Source organism: Salminus brasiliensis, chromosome 8 (genome assembly GCF_030463535.1).
Source record: "Salminus brasiliensis chromosome 8, fSalBra1.hap2, whole genome shotgun sequence".
Lineage (NCBI taxonomy): Eukaryota > Metazoa > Chordata > Actinopteri > Characiformes > Bryconidae > Salminus > Salminus brasiliensis.
The window spans coordinates 24,976,568-24,985,342 of record NC_132885.1 but is presented as its reverse complement, the minus strand read 5'-3'; positions in this window follow the sequence as shown (position 1 = coordinate 24,985,342).

Here is an 8,775-nt window from a genome sequence, read left to right as displayed (position 1 = left end):
TTTGTGCCGTTTGTTCTGTTATGTAGCTTTTAATTGACTCGCACATAAATCAAACCCACGCTGGAATGAGAACCCTCTTGAACATGCCTTTTAGACCTAAGGGCCAAACAGGACGCTGTAAAAGATATGAGCAGTTAAACCAAAACATGTTTCATATATAGGCTCACAGTTTGCTGCAAAGCACAGAAAAAACACCTTGTATAATGAGATGACATGGCAAAGCCCTAAGAAAGGAAATTTTCCCAGAAAAGCATGCCACTCTCCAGCCTTGAGGCTGTGAAATCATCTTGATCAGAATGACTGGCACTCCATTTCTTGCTCAAAACAATACACTTTAATCTGGCACCTCGTTTGATTGTAAATGGCATGACTGAAGGTTGAATGTGCTGCAATCAGAGCACTAGTAATCAAGGCCTGATCCTCAGACCAGACAGGTGGAGCACATTACATCATTCTAAGTATTCACAGAACCTTCATTCTAAGCTTTTACACTCCCTTTTCTTCTATTAAACCAATGTCGCAGATTGCCTAGTGTATATTTAACCCTTTAAACGGCCTCTTTAAAACAACATCTAGAGTTTACTCAGAGAGGTACAAGAAAAAACGGCCAGTGAGCAGCAGTTGATAGAATAAGAAGAAATGCCTTGTAGTTAAGGGAGGTCAACAGAGAATAGCCACAAAAGCATCTAAGAATGCACAACACATCAAAATTTGAGATGGATGGGCTACAACAACAATCATTATCAACCATGTCGAGTTCCACTTCTGTCAGCCAAGAATAGAAAGCTGAGGCTGCAGTGCAGTGCACTGCATGTACATCCCTTCATGGCCACAATTGACGTATCTTCTGTTGTCTACCTTACATCACAAACTGGACACTGAGTGCAACATTCCTTAGTGTCCTTCCCAGTCACCGGTTCTAAATCCAATAGAACACCTTTGGGATGTGATAGAACTAGAATCTCAGAGGAACGTTTTTAACATCTTGTGGGATCCATGCCATGATGAACTGAAGCTGTTTTGAGAGCAAAGGAGGCCCTTTCCAAATTTGGCAGTGTTCTTAATAGTGGGAAAAGGGTTTTGGTGAGTGTACAAAGATGTGGATGTTTTCAAGGCATGCCAGTCCACACTTTTCTTTTGTCAGATCGCAATAATCACGTCACATTTAGCTGTCTAGAAAGATTCATCGATTTCAGAGAACCATTGCTTTGTGGCATGCACATTTTTAAAACGTGCATACCTATTTTCACATGCAGGGTTTGTTTCCACAATGCAATAAATGCAATGCAAATATAGCCATTTTATTTACAATCCAAAACAACCAGTAAACTTACTAGGAGTGTGACAATATACGTATTGGGGCTGAACCATCGCGGTACAGGGCTCACGTATAGACAATGAGCGCATCGCATCATTGGAGGAAAAACCATGCCCTTCGTGGTGGAAAACATTCTGCGAATTTTAAATAGAAGTGAACTGGGAATCGCTGGTCAACATGTCTTGAAACAACTTAATCTACATAAAATGTCAACGGCAGCCAATTTCATAACCCTAGTTATCATCAGCTAACATTGTGCTTACAATGCTCAAGTCGATGGACTACTATTAGATTATCCTTAGCTTCTAGTTTGCATAATTCGACATATGAATTTATCACCTTGCTGTTGTCATCTATGACTAAATGCTCAAACATAGCTGCAATATTATATATTTTAGAACTACTATTTCTACCAGTGAACTCTGGAGGCATGAATTAAATGAAAATTCAATGAAAGCAAACTTAGGTGTTTGAACTAAATTGTGTCTTATGTGTACCGTTACAGACCCAGAACCTACACAAGGTTTATATGTAATGTTTATTATAAAAAAAAAGTTTTTTTTGTGTTTTAGGTGTTATATTGTCTCACAATGTCCTGTATGTTTCTTTCCCATCCAGATGCACTTTACAAAAAATAGGCCAACATTTTATTTAATAACTATGTCTCAGGTATCAGGAATACAATCCATAATCATTTCATTCAACAGCTTCCTGTAATGTTGAATTTGGAGGCATTAAACATTTGGGATGTCTGGTTGCTATCAATACTGCTGTAGACATTTCTGACTCCTACGTTTCTCAAAGCAGAGCATTTCACATCAAACCACTCTGAATGGCTTTTTACATCTAAAGTATTTATTTAGTTTCATTTAATTTAATTTAATTTGAAAACTGGTGGAATTCCCCTTTCCAGAACAATAGAGTGAGGACGCTAAGGGATGCACGGATCCCGCAGCAGTAAACTGGCATTAGATGAACTAGTGTTACCTTTTCATCAGAAGGTTTCAGTTGTTCTACAGCCTGACCACATTCATGGCACTGAGCTGCCACTGGCCGTTGTATGCTTACTGCTCAAACAGATCTTCCCTAAGTCGTTTGATTTCCTGAACATAAACAGTCTAAAACTCAGATCTTCAAGTTGCTCGAGGTTAGAGTTTCTAAATCTCATCTGCATTACCTGAGAGGATTGAAACTGTTTTCTTTACGATACACAATATTTATTTCATTTCGCATGGTTTTACGTCCAGGGACTTGTTTCTGCTATGATGTTTTTAATGCCCGGCTTTGCTTTAATTGCTGTTTAGCTCAGTCTTTTAAACCTCATAAAGGTTCCACACAGGAAAGGATAATAAATGTGCAGACTCAAATAATAGCCAATCAAGCGGTCAATTCTTAGCTGCATTACTGATATGTGGACATCTGTACATTGGAATGTATGTTTGCCCAAGCCATGAAGCTGGAGTATGGTGGTCGAATGATAAAAAGGCCAGTAATCATTTTCCCCCATAGGAACCGTAACAGTTTTACAGATTGTTCCTGATATAAAGATTCTAAAATCATTTCAAGATGTCTTCTGCTCTGGTATACTTATTGGCCACTCACAAAATTCCTTCTACATTTGCCTATACCTTTTACTTAAACACGCCCTTAAAAACACCTCTTCAGGGGTTCTTTTGCCATGTTCTCTACCTTGGAAATGCTGTTGTGAGTGGTTCTTTGGAGAATCTATTTAAAAATTAAATATAAAAATAATTCTTTATAGCACCATAGTGTTCTGCTATCGTTAGAACTCATGAAGTCATTTTTAGTACTATATAGAGCTCCTTCTGCTAAGACCTTAGAAGACATGTAATCTATACACTTACAAAACATAAATTCCAAAATTGGATCTTTATGCAGTGCTTTTGCAGAATCTGGTGGTTCTCTAAATAATGGCAGGTTCTTTAGAAAATATTGTTTGTAGATGAAATAAGATGAGTTTAGAGTGTGTATAATCTTTACTAAATGTAAAGAACTTTCATATAATGGAAGGTTGCTTGAAGGAAGAATACATAAATTAAAAACTAGTAAAGGTTCTTAAAGCCTTTAGAAAGCTCGTTTCCAAACATGGTTTATTAGGGAACTAAAATAGTTCATCAGTATTGTGGCTCAAGGAAAGACTGTGCCCATATGTGCGTATATGCCTTTTTAACAACTGCCCAAAACATTTATCCTAAAAGTTCTGCCTTTTTGATGAAAGATTTAATAGTCAATAAATGTCCTCAATAATCTGATATCCTGTCTGTAATAGGCAAGGAACTACAGCTAAGGCCAATCTTCAACGGGCCACTAGGAATGGATGGTTTCAAGACATTAAGTCCTCCAACTATTGGAAATATAATGGATTTTTTGTTTTATTAAAAAAATCCTTAATGAATCATATTCCTGACCTCAGAGCTATGCAGCACTGGAAAAGCGATTGCTAGACAGAGATACTTTTGACGTTTTCTGGGAAATTGTACTGGCACAGTATTGAATGAAGCCTTTCTACCCTTGTCTTTTATCAGTTTGCTTATGGTCTTTTGCCCTCCTCACACCTTCTGCAGACCTTCTGTGTTTCACTGAGCTGCTATAATTGAGGCCACTTCATCTACAGCTTAATACGGTGTGAATTTGTGTTCGCGCATGCATTTGTTTTCTCAGTAAAATGGTAGGAGCGCTTGTTCAGAAATGTTTCCTGGCCCTCTCGCTCCATACCTGGTACAGCAATCAATGAGCAGTTGTCTTTGGCTGGAAGCACCCTGTACATTATTTTAGATGGTGAAATGAAAAGATGTTATTCTATACTGGCTGTAAATTAGAGCGGTGGGACTACTTTCATGCAGCTTGGCATTCCCCATGGAGGTCATTCTGGAAGGTGCTGAGGCTGCCCCCCCTCCCCCCTTCGTTCACTGTTTGCTTATAAATCACCCCAAATTATGAGACCTTTCCTTTTTTACATGTAGCTTGAAACGGGACTTGAAACTGATCACTGAGAATGAAGACTGAATGTGTCTTGAGCCCATCAGTCTCAATTTGCCTTTGCTGTTCTTCACCTGGGAGGCTGGCTAGGCTAAAGCCTCAAAGGCCCCCTTCTGTTGTGGGTTAAGGGAACATGAAAGCCAGCTTCAACCTGATGGACGGCCAGGGTGCGGATGGGTTTAACTCTTTCATCAAAGGCAGAGCAAGGGGCTCTGGGGGAGCAAGATGTATGGCTGAACAGTCTTAGAGCCTGACATGGTCACCCACCTGCTTTAACCTGAGGCAGCCTCGCCAGTTCTTTTCTCTTCCTCTTCTTTCTCTCTCTATCTCTCCCTCTCTCTGTCTCTCTCTCTTTTCAAAACTGCTCCACATTCGTAATGCGGTTCTAGTAGCAGTGTAATGTTCGGTGTGTTCTTCAGTCTCCTGCACCTGAAACCACAGAATTGGACAACCTACAGAAATAGATATGGACCATTGAAGGCAGCTTGAACTTCGACAGCTCCAGATCGTGGATGTAAAAGGTGAGAATCAATATTTATATCCATGGGAAAGTTGCAGTATATGGTGCAGCTCAGTCCAAAAACTCCAGATGCTCACCCCTACATGTTTCTACAGAATGGAAGAGGCGAACAGGAGAGGGCTTCGCTTGAGAAAGACAACTTTGTGAGGAAAGCTCTGCAAAAACCATTTTACAGTTATGCTGAGTGACTGAGTGAGTAGCTGTTGAAGTATTATTTCAACCCCATTCTCCTTGAAAGCGGACGGTGTCATGGAACAATGGAAGTGTGGTTATTAGTTTTGTGAGTATTTTACCCATTTAATGGCTTAATCTCATCAAATACTATGAGATGCAATGGGCCAGACTCATAAAACTCTGGTGATACAGTATGCCAAATGTGGCATTTCTGAGTGGGCCATTGTTGTTGTTTTTTTGTTGTTGTTTTTTTTACCACAGCACAGTAATAGGCAGTCAAAGTCTGATAATAAGCTTCACTTGTTAGGATGCTGAAAATCTCAGAATCAGAGCCACACTGTCGAAAAAAAACAAACAAACAAAAGTAAAATCTATAAAAAAAAATTATAAAGAAATAATATCAGTGTGGTTTCATATATATTCAACCAGAGTGCTTTTAACTGCAGTTGTTACAAATGATGCTCGATCTATTAAAAATATATATAGTCTTTTAATACACTGGTTAAGCAGCTGAGTTTATGTGAGACTGTGACACCAAATATGTTTAAATTCTATTGCAGAGGTCATCAAATCTAGACCATTTTTCAGTTCCTGGATTTTGTAATTAACCCCTTTACACTCCAAGGCTTATTACATACCAAAATGTGTCATTCAGTAGCTACAGGCACTTCTGTATAAACTGGTGGGGCTATTCTTTGGTAAAAAGAAGTTTGTAATAACACTTTCAGCGTGCTGACAGGTCATAGGCTTTTTAAGGGGTTAAGGGACCATCTGATGTAATTGATTGTCCATGTAGCGTCATACCTACCAAGGATTACAGGAGTCCAGGAAAAGTGGGCAGTGGTGGGCAGTGGTGGCTCAGCGGTTAGAGTGCCGGGTTATCGATAACAGGGTTGTGGGTTCGATTCCCGGGCTTGGCAAGCTGCCACTGTTGGGCCCTTGAGCAAGGCCCTTTACCCTCTCTGCTCCCCGGGCGCTGGAGTTGGCTGCCCACCGCTCTGGGTGTGTGTGTGTGTGTGTGTGTGTGTGTGTGTGTGAGTGTGTGTGTTCCCTACCACAGATGGGTTAAATGCGGCGGACCCATTTCGCTGTACAGTACACACTGTACAGTGACAAATACGTGCACCTTTACCAAGGTCCAGATATGAAGACCTCTGCTATTGAATAATAAAAGGTCATCAAAATCATGCCAAGTTCCTACCAGCATGTTTTCCATCAGAATAATTTAGATTATTAATTTTTTTTGCGTGATAGTTTGGCTTATGAATCACTGACGTACATTTCACTCTACCTCACAGTACCTTTACTGGTGCTCTGGCGGAGAGCTTAATGAATCTGGCCCAGTGAAAATCAGTCCCAGTCATGTAATTGTATAGTCTGAATGAAGAGTGCTGGTAGTGTATCTTTGAAGAGGGAAGGTGAGGGTTCAATGTGAGGTCCAAAGAAGCCCCTGCAGGTAATTGTGTTTCATACACTTTTGACCCCTTAAGCCCTACTTAGTTAGGCCAGCTCGCCCGTAATTTCCCCTGAGGTTTCAAATTTTTGGAAACCAGTTTTTGAACAATCATTGATTATTTAAGCTTGGGCTACACAGCATTTTTGCTTTGCAGAACATTATCCTTGCATATCCCTAACAAGTCTATATTTAAACCTTTTTGGGCTCCAACATGCAATAGTCAGCCTTTCATAGTTTAGTTTTCCTCCTTCGCAAAGCTGAATGAAAACTGCTGAAAGAATGCCTGAAAAAAGCAAGCCTCTGAAGTGGGAAGAATCTGATTATCAGATATTTCTGTCTTACAGGGTTTCAGTACACTCTTGGATTGAGTCCACACCTCAATCTGAAGATTACACACTCCCCTCTGGTGCCAATATTTGTGGTAATTTAATATGCCCCCCCTCTGCTTTCCCCACCACGACTGACATTCTAAATTGCTGGAGGTATTTGCATGGAAAACATGTAGACAAAATCATAGCTGAAAAAAACAAAAATCCCACCAAATGCTGTCTCTGTCTGAGATACAGCAAAAAACAGCAATTATGCCATTTCGTGAAATCGTAATTATAAGTGTCGTTTTGTCATTCAAGAGAAGACATTCCACAGACAGTTACTGGTTAGACAAAAATCTCAATTTTTTCGTTCTTTCTTTTGTTGTTTCTTAGTGTTTAGAGGGTGGTGGGTCTTGTTTTCTCTGGTCAGACATTATGTTGCAATTTTAGCAAAAAGGGTCCCATGTTGTACCAACAAAAAGTAGAATAAAGGCACCAAATAAGTGTGTTGTGCAATGCCATAGAATAACCACAATGAATCCCTTAAAGAACCTGTCAAATGATGCTTCTTTAGATCTCCATATGTGTAAACGAGACAAGTGAATGTGAAGAACAGAGAAGTACTGCCAATAGAATAGGACTCTCTGAAGCAGATAAACATGAACCTATTGGGCTTGAGGGGTACAAAGGCCCCCAGCATTGAGCTGTGGAGCAGTGGAACTGTCTTCTCTGGAATGATGATGAAGCTCCATCCAGTACTTTTGGAATGAGCTGGGGAGTTGCTGATGAGGTGGGGTGGTGATCACCCAACGTACTGACTTCACTAACGCTCTTGTCGCTGAATGCAATAAAATCCTTACAGCAATGCTCTAAAATCTAGTAGAAAGCCTTCTCTGGACGGTAGAGACAGTTACTCCAACATAAGCAGCATAGACCTTTCTTTAAAACCCTTGATTTTGGTAGAAACAATGAATGAACAGGTGTCCCACTACTTTTGTCCATGCAATGTACTTTAGCCCACATTACCTGAAGTTTCTTCACATTCAAATCTTGTTATCATTAGAGCTTAGGGGTTCTCCTATGGCCTCACTGTAGCAACCATCAGAACCATTTCTGGGGCTCCAATTGGCTCAGAAGTCTAATGTGCTGCCACTCTGATCCCGGGGGGTTGTGAGTTGGAATACAGAGCCATGCCATTTTGTCATCAGCAGCCGGAGTCCAGGAGAGCACAATTGGCTGTGCTCTCTTCGGATGGGTAGCTGGCACTCTCTCCCCGGCCCTGGCTTCTGTCTGTCGGCGCAGGCTTCTGTTGGCTGGTGTGGCCAAGCGTGTTGGAAACCAGGCCATGTCACATTAGTGGCAGTTTGAAAAGAGGCGGTGGCTGCCTTTGCATGTATCGGTGGAGACATGGATGAAGTCCTTACCCTCCTAGTTGTTTGAGCATTGCTAGTGCTAGGGGGAGTTGCGAGTTAGGGGTGGGTTCATTGGCAGTACCAAATTGGGAGAAAAAAGGGACAAAATCAACAAAAAAACAAGAACAACAAACATTTTGCAAACTGCAGAGAAGCCCTGAAGCATTGAAATGGTTCTCTTTAGAACTCCTACCTTACCTAAAGAACCTTGAAAAACCTCCTGCTGTTAAAGAATGCGGTTCTTGCTCTTTACAAAAAAGCAAGCCGACCGACATAGCAATTCATTGTTATGCCAGAGGCAGTAGACCTTCAGTGTACTTCAAATCCTGCTGCTAATTAAATGCACTCGATGCCCCACTTGTTTTGCGTTACGCCGAGAAGCAGAAGTTTTCTGCTCTGACGTGGGCTGTGTTAAATTGACAAGCACCTCCTAAAACCTCTCGGCGACCCTACTGTATGCTGGGGGACTGCAGGCGCTGCGGTTATAAGGCTGAGGGAGCAGTTGTTTTTAAATAAACTAATTCTGCTAACAGTTTTATAACCCGGAGCTCGTAAAAGAGGGCCGGGCTTTTGCTCTGCTCTCT